We start from the raw sequence: 8462 nt of genomic DNA on the forward strand, positions 1-8462 counted from the left end.
TCTGTATGTCTATCATGCTTCAAAAGATGTAAACGTCATTTTTTTAGGTTTCGTGAGTTTTTGCATATTCTCTCTTTTTCTCATTTTTATGAGAACTGAACATTTGATCTAAAAATCACTTTGTCCGTTTGTCAATTCCATTTCTTTGTGCTTACTACATATGGATGTTGTCATCCTTGTTTGTCTATAAGTGTATCTGATAGGGGTGAAATCTGAAAATATAATAAATCTATAATTTCATTTTTACACACAATTAGGCAAAAAAAAGAGGAATAAGGGAAAGGAAACAAAAATATATCCTTATATAAAAGTATCTGGATGTCTATCAATCTCTTTCCATGTGTGTTTGTCTGTACGTAGCTTAAGATCTCGCTATTTGCTGAACCGATTAATCCTCCTTTACAGTGAAGGTCCAGGGAATATTTATAACTTTTTTTTGTGATAGGGTACATCCACCATCCCAAGATGTACCCTAAAAATCCGAAAAACCCTAAAAATCCTAAAAAATCTTTGTATGCTAAAATTGATAGTGTAGAGTCGACCTCCCCCTTTCCCTTTTCCTCACGTGCACCTAGAGGCCTCTAAGTACATAGCTTTTTTTGTTTTGGGGAGAGATTACTTTTTCATAGTCCTATACTTGTAACCCTGAAATGATCATATATTTACCGCAGGGAGGAAAGGGACAATGGACTTTTTATTTCCCTGGTTATTTATAATAACGTTTTCATATTCATTGGCTTAACATCTTTGGGGACTTTTATTGAATTTTAATTTGTTATTTCATTAAATTAAGTTTACTGTAGTATAGTTCAGTTTTAAGTTTTGGCTTAAAAGTAGAAACATCATTTACTCTTTATTGCTCTGTAAAAGTTAAGAGCACATTTAAGAGAACTTTTAAGAGAACATTTATTTAGTTAGTCAGTTGATATTGAGAGTCCTAACACAGAACATTATCTGGTTTGGGTTCGAGTCTTTATTAAGACCAATACAGCTATTTACAGACATTCTACTACTTTAGCTAGTTTGCATAGGCAAATATTCTACCCCTTCAAAGTGCATAGTTAATTAATACATTGTATTAATTAAACAGTCAGTCATCCTGTTGCTTGGTGTCCTGATAATTAGACAGACAGCCATCCAGCTACTTCCGAGTTATATAGCTAATTAATACCTTTGTATTAATTAGACAGTCATCCTGCTACTTCAGAGTTATACAGCTAATTAATACCTTTGTATTAATTAGACAGACAGTCATCCTGCTACTTCAGAGTTATACAGCTAATTAATACCTTTGTATTAATTAGACAGACAGTCATCCTGCTACTTCAGAGTTATACAGCTAATTAATACCTTTGTATTAATTAGACAGACAGTCATCCTGCTACTTCAGAGTTATACAGCTAATTAATACCTTTGTATTAATTAGACAGACAGTCATCCTGCTACTTCAGAGTTATACAGATAATTAATACATTTGTACTAGTTAGACAGACAGTCATCCTGTTACTTCAAAGTGCATAGTTAATTAATACATTTGTATTAATTAAACAGACAGTTATCCTGTTGCTTGGTGTCCTGATATACAGGCAGACATCCTGCTACTTCAGAACTTTCCAGCTTTAAATAATCAGTAGTTTTGACTTATTAACATATTTAATCAATTATAAATAAAGTATCAATACATAATCTGATTTACTCAAAAACTGCATTTAATCCAATATAATAAATACTTAAAAATCTGTTTGCATTTTGAATTGAATATTAAGTCTACTCTATCATTAACTTATGTAAGTCTGTCTATATCACATTTGGCGCAGTCTTATTGTGCTACGTGTTATTTAGACCTGCTGCTGAGTTAAGGGTGGGGGAAGTGGTGTTTAATTTGAAGTCAATCACTTTTTGAGATATTTTTTTATCTCGGATTTTTTCACAGTTTTGTTTTAATTTTTATATTTCTAACTTGATTTATATTTCAGGTTTCTGTGGAATTTCATTCTTTAACTCTTTTGATCTAAATTTCACGGCGGATCTAGTTCCAGTGCTCGGATATGGCTGATGGAGAAAAAGGAGAGCGGGGCAAAAATGAAGGCAAGCGCGGTCGGCCGCCTAAACGTCCTCGGGAGACTGACAGTCAGGATGATGATGGAACTCCTGATAATTGGGAGGAGGAAGATGCTGCGGCTGAGGATGTTGGTGCAGGTGCCAATGCGAATGTGGAGTCGGCGTTGGGCGAGGTGGAGAATGACGTTGTGCCTGAAAGCATAAAAAAATATGTTAGGGCAATGTTAAAGGAGCATACGACTGTCAAAGGTCAGGTGGATAAGTTAACGGCGGCGAATAAACGGCTGGAGAATAAGGTGAAAGAATTCAAGAATTCTGATGAGCATAAGAAGTTAGGTTATGATGTTGATTTGGCTACTATTAAGAAAAAGGTGGCGCAATTGCCAGCGGATGGAGATATTAGCGGTTTTTTGTATGAGACAAGTATGGGGGCTAGTGTATCTGCAGTCAAAGCGACGGGAGATGATTCGTTTAATACATCTTTCATTAATCGTTTGAGTGTGGAGGCTAAATTGGATTCTACAAATTTTGAGGCTAAAAGGGTGAAAAGTGCTCCTGGACATTTGAAGTTTTCGCAGATTGAGTTTTTGGGTCCTGTTGGGAATGGAAATTGGATGAATGTTCGTGAGAGTTGTCTGACCGAATATGAGAATCAATTGTTGGATATATTTCCATTAATTGAGGAAAGGGCTGAAGTGCTTAAGGCCTATAAAAAGGTGGCCGGCGGCAGTGTCAGTCAGCAGACTGTAGAGGGACAGTTTAAGGAGTTTTGTCTGGTAAGGGGTGTCAAGTGGGACAGTGATTTTGTGCGGGACGCTCCATTTTGGGAAGGAAATATTGATTTTGAGGATTATTTTTTGTCCTTGTGGAGGGTTGCTCGGTTCGCAAAATTGGAGGATCCCATGCTTTTCAAGGATGTGTTGTACAATAGGATTTTTGAGTGCAAGGGAAAGAAAATGGGGAGGCTTATTACTCCGGAGGCTAATGCCTCCCTGAGTGCTTTAGGTTATTACCTGTTGATAAGGAGGTTGGTGATACCGTTTGCAGATACAGAATCGGCTACTGAATTCTTCTACGCCCTGAAACAAAAGAGTGGTCAGAATGTGGATGTGTTCTTTAATGAGAAATTACGGTTGTTTAGACTTATGCATCCTGGTCATATTTCTAAACAATCTTGGCGTGATTTTTATAACAATGTGGCGAAGAATTTAATGTTTACAGATTTAGCTAGAGATATGGCCAACTTTGTTGAATCTATGCATTACCTGGAGGATTATAGCTCATTCTTGACTTATTTGATTCGTAGAGGTCAACATTACATCAGCTGGGCTCGTTCTGGACACATTTCACCTGAAAATGTGACGTCATGTTATTCTCAGGCTATGGAAGGGTTGAAATTGGAAGAATCTAGGGAGGTGAAATCTAGGCCTGTGATTAGTGAGGTGCATGTATCCAATTTGGCTGACAGAACCGGGACTGGCGATAATAATGCTTGGATTGAGGGAAAGGATGATATCCCTTGGGATCAAGTTGAGAATGTGATTGGGGCTTGGAATTCGAAGGCTAAGAATATGATTTGTTGGTATTGCGGGAAAGAAGGACATATAGTGGCTGATTGTTGGCAGAAGAGGGATGGTAAGCCGCCTGCCCCTGATTCTCGCATAGGTAAGACCAAGGCTAAGTTCTTTCCGGTCAATAATGAAAAGGGAGAGGGGCCTGGAGTGCCTAATAATCGGGTGATACCTGAGCAGTTTCTGAAGAAATCAGTCAATCAGAGGGGGCCGGCTGTGGATTCTGAAAAAAGCAGAGATGAAAAACAATACGAGGCTATGATTGCTGAAATGGCTAGGTTCAATTATCAATATCCTATGTAGTAGTGTGATGATTGATTCGATGTATAAACCTTATTTTATATATTGTTTCTTTGTTCACATATATTATATCTAGGTTATATTAGTGTAATTGAGTTTTTAAGCTATGTAAAATTTGAAAATTTTTGCTGTTTTGTATTCGGATAATGGCTTTCAATGTTGTGAAGAAGTTTCTGTTTTTGTTAGTCAATGTGTGGAGGTGCTAGTAACTGTTAATGGGAACAATATATTATATAATACATTTAGTACTATTGTGTATAAAATTTGGTAGGTATCTAAATAAAGTTTTAATGAATATTAAACCTTTGAGGGGTACTTACCTGTGTTGCAAGGAGTTTGGTGTCTAGTCACGAGGGGCTGGTGTTCTGCAGGCTGTGCATGACATAATATGTCGATCAGTATGATGGCGGCTGGTGGATGGCGGAGGGCTGGCTGCTGTGTTGTAGATTGATGGCTTTGTATCTGAAATTTGAAGTTAATTAATTAAATATATACATTAATTATTTATAACATGACATTGAAATTTTAATCCGACAGAACGGTGGCAGAAGTTACTAGGGCTTTAAAGGGATCGTGAAGTCTTGAAGATAAAGAAAGAAAAATGTCTATTTGCGCGGATTTAGAGTTTTTGTACCAGGAGCTGATATTACAGTGGAGGAATTAGGAATTGTTGATACAGGAAATAATTTTAATTCTTTAATATCTAGAGAAATTTTTGATAAACATGAAATTGGTTTCTGTCCTGCTAAGTTATCAGCCTATTCGGTAGATTAAAAGAAAGTTAATATTATTGGATATGTTGAGTTAAAAGTTAGATTTGTGGGAACCAAGCTGTGTTTACAGAAATATTTTATGTACCTGAGGTAACAGGCAAGTTGGTGAATCTCCGTTCTGATTTCCTGAAGAAAAATAAAATTAATATTTGTTTGAAAGTGGATAAATTTGAATTTCATGGGGAATCTGTTCCTATTAAGTCTTGTTTACAATAACAGGTAGTGGCTGAACCTACTCTGTCAGGGATAAAGGAGGAGTTAACGTAGTTGATGCGTCGATAAAACCTATTACCTTGCTTAAAAATGTGAAGATGGGGCACTGTTTTGTCATGGACAATCTGGATTCCACCTGTAAGAAAACAAAAAATGTGTTAAAGAAACCAGAAAAGTTGTCAGGACAGAAAATGCATGAGCGAGTACAGTTTATTATTCAACAATTGAAGTTAGAGGAAAATCAGATGATTAAGGAAAATCCAGAATTGAAACCGAAGATTATTAAAATTTGCAACGCGCCATCCTTGTTTTGTGCTTTGATGGACAAGGTGTTATCCATTTCACTAGGGATGTATGGTTTCTGTATCAGTTACCTGGATGATTTGATTGTGTTTTCGGTTAGTCCAGAGGAGCATGTAGAACATTTGCAGACGTTGTTTCCGGTTCTCAGACAGGGCAACCTGGAATGGAATCTGGATAAGTGTGGTTTACTGACTAGAGAATGCCACTATCTGGAGCATATTATTAGTGCCGCCAGATTGAAGATGAATCCTTCATATTTGGAACGGATTAAGGATTGGGGCAAGCCTAAGACAGGAAAGGAGTTACAGAAATTTTTGGGATTCACTAATTATTACAAACGGTTAAGTTTGTTTTAATCATAATCTGCTTAGCTTATTTTCCAGGTATATATTTACGTGTCAGCTAGTTGATGCTAAGACTGAGACAGCAGTGAAGGCTATTTTGGAGAATTTTGTACCTATCTATGGTTTATTTTGGAGAAATTTGTACCTACCTATGGTTTATTTTGGAGGATTTTGTACCTACCTATGGTTTATTTTGGAGAATTTTGTACCTACCTATAATTTATTTCGGGCTTTGAGATCTGACAGAGTTACAAAAAGGGGGTAATGAAAGGATTGGGGGTGGACACCGTTTTAGTTCCTTTCAAGAATCCGAATTTGTACGCAGCTTTAAGAGTAGACAAAAATCATGAAATATTTGGAAAAAAAAAAAAAAAATTACCTGTGGCAACATTGGTGATTAACTGCTCCAAGAGCTCGAGGACAGGTTATTCGTTTTTTGGTCGTATTTGGAATTTCTGAAACATATGGAGGATATAATTAAGAGAATTTTAACAAATTCCAAACTATATTTGGAGGTTCAAAACAAACACAGAGTACAGAAGGAAGCATTAAGAGTGACGTGTCCAAGAAGTTACAGTCTTTCTACGGTGGGCCTTTTATTTTGGTCAAAAAGTTTTTGGATGCTTTGTATGATTTAGCGCCTTTTGGGAATCACCCCCTCCTTCAAGGGATTGAACATAAAAAAATATTATGTATCATTCAAGTCAACGTTGAATTCTGTTTTAAAAGGACTGTGTATGAAATATCTCCCTTTAAATATATGATGGCTGTTGAGTCTGTAGTACCTGTTTCTAAAGCTGGAACGAGTGTTGATGAGGTCAATTTTCCATTGGATTAGTTGTTTCCATTTGCTATCTTTGCCTGAAAAAGTGGTGACGATTAAAATGAGTGGGTCAGTAGCTAAATGAGATACAAAGAGGAGGTTAAATCTCAAGTAGGAGGTCCTGTGGTACATGTGCAGATTAATAAATATAAAAGTTTTATATATATGTTTATATAATGGAGATTCATTAAATTATTGTTTAATTATTTTAATAACAAATATGTGCTTATTAAGCTAGTAAGTTGGAAAGCTGATCTACAATAAAAGTTAAGTCCAGTTGATAGTTGGAACTGAGATTGTGAGCAATTAAATCATAATATCGAGTTATAGTGGTAAACCATCAAAATCAGGTAAACATTTTTATTTTGTCTGGTTTTGGGAAATTGTCTTTTACATTTTTATGTGATGCTGAAATGTACCTGTATTAATGACAGAGTGGAATGGCAGAACTGTGAGATTCTGATTGTTCGGTTTTTGGGCTGGTTCACAACAGATCACAAGAAGATAGGTGTCATTTCAGTAATTTTTGGGCTGTAGAAATTGCAAATATCACCTTGTTTATTATTTTTAATTTTAAATATGGCGTCTGAAGTCATGGTGGCCAAAATTGGTTGGCGATTTCTCCACATTTTTCATTAGGATTGGAGTAGGAGGAAAAATTGACATTTTCAGATTTTTTCGATGGATTTGTATTATTTTATTCCTGAATAAAATAATAAATATTCCTGATGTGTTTTTGTGGGTTACATCAGCCAAGCTGAAATTTGTCCTGGATGCATAAAGTGGAGGAGAATAGTGTTTTATTGTTGCAGCTGACTTCTATATATCATCAAGTGGAAAGGATTGGTTTGTACATTTATTATGGTTGACTGATAGCTGGCAGCATTTTGTCATGGTGGTGATTGGCGCGGCTGGAGTGTGAAATTTTCTTGATATTTTTCGATTTGTACCTTGGCATCCCTGACATAAAATTGATATGATGATTCGTATAATGTAATCTGTTTTAAATGTCGTCTTAAATATAAAAAATATTGAAATTGTAATTATCAGGAAAGATGGATGAAAGAGAGAGACATCGGCTGGTTTCTGGTCGGTTGCAAGAGGAACACGAGAGGTCTTTAGAGAGGTTGGAGGATGGTAGGACCAACAGGCGGCGGGTGGTGTACAGAAAGGATGATAAGGCTGGTCCCAGTAGGGCTGGTCCCAGTAGAAGACAGCATAAGGATGGGCGGCAGGTGGTGTACAGAATGGATGATAGGGCTGGTCCCAGTAGAAGACAGCATAAGGATGGGCGGCCCAGGTATGAATTTAATGATGAGTTTCTGAAGTTTCTGAAGAATAATGATGATATTGGCAAGGACGGTTTGGAAGTGAATCTTGATGCATGGGACAGGTGGCCGAGCGGTCAAAGTGGTCTGGAGGAGGGCGAAGGAGGGTCAGGAAGAGGTGTGGCCAAGCGTCCTGCTGTTGGGTTAGATAATTTGGGTTCTAAAAATAAAAATTTGAGAGTAGAGGTGACATGTATTTTAAAGGTGGAAGCAGTAGTTCAACAGGTGGAAAATGCTTTGACAAGTCATGGGGCCAGTGTGAAGGGGGTTAATTTAGACATGTCACAGAAAGAGGCAGAAGTTCAGAGACATTTGACAAATATATTCAGCGAGATCAGGCGCAAAATAAGTAAAGATCTACCTGCTGTACCTTGGCAGCTGCAACAGGCTGGGAGTACTAGTGGGGCGGTGGCTGCCAGTGAGGTGATGGTGGTTCAGGGAGACGTTCCAGATATTGGTGCTGAGTTGGAGGTTCAGGCTTCAGTGCCTGCTGAAGAGGGTTCTGTAGCTGCTGCTGTAGATAATGCGGTAATGGCTGCTGATGTAGATTCAGATTAGTGAAGCCTTGATGGCGTCAGGAGGGGGAAAATGTAGTATAGTTCAGTTTTAAGTTTTGGCTTAAAAGTAGAAACATCATTTACTCTTTATTGCTCTGTAAAAGTTAAGAGCACATTTAAGAGAACTTTTAAGAGAACATTTATTTAGTTAGTCAGTTGATATTGAGAGTCCTAACACAGAACATTATC

General features: G+C 37.1%; 1 long non-coding RNA gene across 1 annotated transcript; it reads right to left on the reverse strand.

The window, feature by feature from the left end:
* Positions 1-3326: 3326 nt before the first annotated feature.
* Positions 3327-6969, reverse strand: LOC145312270 (uncharacterized). Its single transcript, XR_013876974.1, has 9 exons — positions 6808-6969; positions 6351-6426; positions 5945-6020; positions 5293-5379; positions 4998-5054; positions 4791-4831; positions 4253-4394; positions 3805-3855; positions 3327-3411 (listed from the first exon to the last, which is right to left on the reverse strand). It is a non-coding gene; the product is annotated as an uncharacterized LOC145312270 (long non-coding RNA).
* Between the last annotated feature and the right edge of the window lie 1493 nt (positions 6970-8462).

This window comes from Acartia tonsa, chromosome 2 (genome assembly GCF_053477335.1).
Source record: "Acartia tonsa isolate MP-2025a chromosome 2, ASM5347733v1, whole genome shotgun sequence".
In the NCBI taxonomy this organism is placed as follows: Eukaryota; Metazoa; Arthropoda; class Copepoda; order Calanoida; family Acartiidae; genus Acartia; species Acartia tonsa.